Below are 5,506 nucleotides of genomic sequence, written 5' to 3' on the forward strand. Positions count from 1 at the left end.
TTCTAACTGCTGCTGTGACATAGACCACCTCAGTCTGCCCACCCCCCTCACCCACTCCAACCTCCCACCCTTGCAATGTGCAGCTCTCTATTCTCTCCGCTCCAACCCAACACCCCAACATCACCATCAAACCAGCAGACAAGGGGGGGGGGGGGGGGGAACAAGTGGTAGTTTGGCGCACTGACCTCTACACTGCTGAAGCCAGGGGCAACTTGCAGACACCTCCTCCTACTGCCCCCTCGACCATGACCTCACCTCCCCCCACCAAACCATCGTCTCCCAGACCATGCCCAATCTCATCACCTCAGGGGATCTCCCACCAATATTGTCCGACCTCCTAGTCCGGAAAGCCCGCACCACCCGGTTCTACCTCCTTTCCAAAATTCACAAACCTGACTGCCCTCTGGATGAACTGGTCCACACCCTCAACAACTTATCCTTCCAATCCTCTCACTTCCTCCAAACCAAAGGGGTAGCCATGGGCACCCATGGGACCCAGCTATGCCTGCCTGTTTGTCAGTCACGTGGAACAGTCCATCTTCTGCAGCTACACCTGCACCATTCCCCACCTCTTCCTCCGCTATATCGACGCTGTATCAGTGCCCCCACATGGGGGCAAGCAGTTCATCATCTTCACCAACACCTTCCACCCCGACCTCAAATTCACCTGGACCATCTCGGACACCTCCCTCCCCTTCCTGGACCTCTCCATTGCCATCCCTGGCGATCGACTAACCATGGACATCTACGACAAGCCTCTGGACTCCCACTCTATGACTCTATGACTACACTTTCTCCCACCCTACCCCCTGTAAAAATGCCATTCCTTATTCCCAATTCCTCCACCTATGCTGCATCTGTTCCCAGAAAGACCAAGGCCACCACAGAAAATCCCAGATGGCCTCCTTCTTCAAAGACCACTATTTTCCCTCCCACATGATTAACGATGCCCTTGAGCACATCTCCTCCACTTCCTGAACCTCTGCCCTTGAATCCCACCCCTCCCAACACAACAAAGACAGAACCCTCCTGGCCCTTACCTTCCACCCTACCAACCTCCATACACATCGCATCATCCTCCACCACTTCTGCCACCTACAAACAGACCCCAGCACTAGGGATATATTTCCCTCCTGACCACTATCAGAATTTTGGAGAAACCATTCCCTCCGCAATTCCCTTGTCAGATCCACGCTCCCCCCCACCCCACCTCATTCCCACTTCATCTCCCTATTGAATTCTCAGCTACCTTCTCCCCAACCAAATCCACCTCCCACTTATCTCTCAACTCCCAGCCCACAAGCCTCATTCCTGATGAAGGGCTTATGAACAAAACGTTGATTCTGCTGCTTCTCGGATGCTGCCTGACCTGCTGTGCTTTTCCAGCACCCCACTCTCGACTCTGATCTCCAGCATCTGCAGTGCTCACTTTCTCCTCCTTTATTCACCTGCAGCATAACCTCGCGGCTCTTAAACTCAATCCCTCTGCGAGTGAAAACCAACACCCCAAACGCCTTCTTAACAACCCTATCGACTTGGGTAGCAACGTTTAGGGAGCTACGGATGTCAACCCCAAGATCCCTCTGTTCCTCCACACTTCTAAGAATCCTGCCTTTAATCTGTATTCTGCAAATTCGACCTTCCAAAATGAATTACTTCACATTTTTCCAGGTTGAACTCCATCTGCCACTTTTCAGCCCAGCCTCTGCATCCTGTCAATGTCCCGTTGAAACCCATAACGGCCCTCCACACTATCCACAACTCCACCAACCTTTATGTCATTGGCAAACTTACTATCCTACCCTTCCACTTCCTCATCCAAGTCATTTATAAAAATCACAAAGAGCAGAGGTCCTAGAACTGATCCCTGTGGAACATCACTGGTCACTGAGCTCCAGCTGAATACTTTCCATCTACCACCACCCTTTGTCTTTTACGGGGCAGCCAATTCTGTATCCAGACATACAGGTTTCCCTGTATCCAATGTCTCCTTATTTTCTGAATGAACCTACCATAGGGCACCTGATCAAATGCCTTGCTAAAATCCATATACATCATATCCACTGCTCTATCTTCATCTTGTCACATCCTCAAAAAATTCAATAAGGCTAGTGAGGCATGACCTGCTGACTATCTGTAATGATACTATTCTTTTCCAAATAATCATAAATCCTATCTCTCAGAATCCTCTCTAATACTTTGCCCACCACTGATGTAAGACTGACTGGTCTGTAATTCCCAGGGTTATCCTTATTCCTTTTTCCTGAACAAGGGAATAACATTTCCCATCCTCCAATCATCTGATATTACTCCAGTTGACTGTGCGGATGCAAAGATCATCGCCTAAGTCACATCAATTTCTTCCCTCGCTTAGGTATATCCCATCTGGCCCTGGGGACTTAGCTATCCTCATGTTTTTCAAAACTTTCAGCACATCCTCCCTCTTAACATCAACCTGTTCGAGCAGATCAGCCTGTTTCACGCTGTCCTCACAAACAACAAGGTCCCTCTCACTAGTGAATACTGAAGCAAAGTATTCATTAAGGACTACCCCATCCTCCTCCAACTCCACACACAAGTTCCCTCCACTATCCCTGATCAGCTTTACCCTCACTCTGGCCATCCTCTTGTTCCTTGCATAAGTGTAGAATGCCTTGGGGTTTTCCTTAATCCTACCTGTTAAGGCTTTCTCACGTCCCCTTCTAGCTCTCCTAAGTCCTTTCTTCAGTTCCTTCCTGACTACTTTGTAACCCTGCAGAGTCCTGTCTGATCCTTGCACCCTCAACCTTAAGTAAGCTTCTTTCTTCCTCTTGGCTAGATGTTCCACATCTCTTCTCATTTAAGGTTCCTTCACCCTACCGTCCCTCCTTGTCTCAGAGGGACAAACCTATCCAGCACTTGCAGTAAGTGCTCCCTAAACAACCTCTACACTTCCTGTCCTGAGAATGTCTGTTCCCAATTTATGATCCAATAGCATTATAATTTCCCCTTCTCCAATGAAATACTTTTGCATACTATCTGCTCCTATCGCTCTCCATGACTTTAGCAAAGGTCAGGGAGTTGTGGTCTCTATCTCTGAAATGCTCTCCCACCGAGCGATCTGACACCTGACCTGGTACATTGTCAAGCACCAATCCAATATGGCTTCCCCTCTAGTCGGCCCATCGATCATGTAACGTATTGTCAAATACAAATATAACCAGGAAAAATAAAAACGGGGGATTTAGAATCTCCTCAGTTCAGGGACTGACTCTGAGCTGGCTGGCCCCAGCCAGTGGACTGTGCATAAGTAAATAAAGGGTGACTTGGTGACGGGACACTGCCTTTTGTGAAGTTATTTCATTAGGAAACGGAAGTTTAGTTTTACAGTTTCACTGGCCACATGCTCAGTTACAGAAATCCATCCAGCAGCACCACTCAATGTTGGTGCTCCCTGACAGTTAAGAAAGGCCTGGCAATCCTTTGTTAGGTTTTGTTACTGGCTTTGTCATTCCGAGAATGAAATATAAATAAACTCTGGGGTTAAAGCCAATATTCCAAAGAGAAACAAGAAAAAAAACAGGTCTCTTATACATCCAATCAGCTATCCAGAAACCTCATGTCTATCAATTACTTGCTCCTAAATCTCCTGCCCAATAATCCTCATCCCTCCCTGAATCCCATCAATATGGTGTAACTGCTAAAACACTCACTGCTGCGGGAGGTGAAATCAGACTCTTGCCAAAGTTACAAGTCAGAGACAAACTTCAGGCAAGTTTCCGTGATACATGACAGGATAGAATTAAGGTACATTCTGAATACATCCAAATACTTAAGAACACCTCAAAGGAAAACAAGCTGACATAAAGCTGACTGACCAATATATCTAGAGAACTGGATAAAGAAGTTATGAAAAACCCTTTTTAGGCTCCATTTGGAGCACTGTGAGCACATCTGGGTACCACACCTAAGGAAGGATTTATTGGCTTTGGAGGGAATACAATATAGGTTTACAAGAATGATACCTGGACTTAAGAGGTAAAGTTATGAGGACAGATTACATAAATTAGGCCTGCTTTCTGTGGAACTCAGAAGGTTAAGCAAGGCTATTCTGGTATCCCTGCTATCGGAAGAATGTTGTGAAATTTGAAAAGGTTCAGAAAAAATTTACAAGGATGTTGCCAGGGTTGGAGGATTTGAGATATCGGGAAAGGCTGAACAGGCTGGGGCTATTTTCCCTGGAGTGTTGGAAGCTGAAGGGTGACCTTATAGAGGTTTATAAAATTATGAGGGGCATGGATACGGTAAATAATCAAGGTCTTTTCCCTGGGGTGGGAGAGTCCAAAACTAGAGGGCACAGGTTTAAGGTGAGAGGAGAAAGATTTAAAAGAGACCTAAGGGGCAACTGTTTCACGCAGAGGGTGGTACGTGTATGGAATAAGCTGTCAAAGGAAGTGGTGGAGGCTGGTACAATTGCAACATTTAAAAGGCATCTGGATGGGCATATGAATGGGAAGGGTTTGGAGGGATATGGGCCAACTGCTGGCAAATAGGAGTAAATTTATTTAGGATATTTGGTTGGCATGGATGAGTTGGACTGAAGGATCGTAGGTAGGAAGAAAGGTGGGGATCTAAGGCAGAAATTCAGGGAGCTAGGATGGAAGCTTAGAGCCAGAATAAGGAGAGTTGTTATCCCTGGTTTGTTGCCCATGCCATGTGCTAGTGAAGTGAGGAACAGGGAGAGAGTGAAGCTGAACAAATGGCTGCAGGGATGGTGCAGGAGGGAGGGCTTTGGATTCTTGGATAATTGGAGCTCTTTCTGGGGAAGGTGGGACTTCTATAAAAAGGATAGTCTTCACCTGAACCAGAAGGGTACCAATATCCTGGGGGTTGGGGGGGGGATTTAAACTAATGCAGCAGGGGGTTGGGAACCTGAATTGTAGTTCCAGTGTAATGGAGGTTGAGGGTAGTGAGGTGTAGGTTAGGTTTACAAGGTCATGACAGAGCACCGGCAACCAGGATGTTGCTTTGAAATGTGTGTATTTCAATGCCAGCAGCACCCGGAATAAGGTGGGTAAACTTGCAGTATGGGTTGGTACCTGGGATTTTGACGTTGTAGCCATTTCAAAGACATGGCTAGAGGGGGGACAGCAATGGTTGTTGCAGATTCCGGTATTTAGGTCTTTCAGCAAGAACAGAGAAGATGGTAAAAGAGGCGGGGCTGTGGCATTGTTAACCAAGGATAGTATTACAGCAGCTGAGAGAACGTTTGAGGACTCATCCACTGAGGTAGTATGACCTGAGGTTAGAAACAGGAAAGGAGAGGGCACCCTGTTGGGAGTTTTATAGAACATAGAAGAATACAGCGCAGTACAGGCCATTTGGCCCTCGATGTTGCGCCGATCCAAGCCCACCTAACCTATACTAACCCACTATCCTCCATATACCTATCCAATGCCCGCTTAAATGCCCATAAAGAGGGAGAGTCCACCACTGCTACTGGCAGGGCATCCCATGAACTTACGAC

Source organism: Chiloscyllium plagiosum, chromosome 17 (genome assembly GCF_004010195.1).
Source record: "Chiloscyllium plagiosum isolate BGI_BamShark_2017 chromosome 17, ASM401019v2, whole genome shotgun sequence".
In the NCBI taxonomy this organism is placed as follows: domain Eukaryota; kingdom Metazoa; phylum Chordata; class Chondrichthyes; order Orectolobiformes; family Hemiscylliidae; genus Chiloscyllium; species Chiloscyllium plagiosum.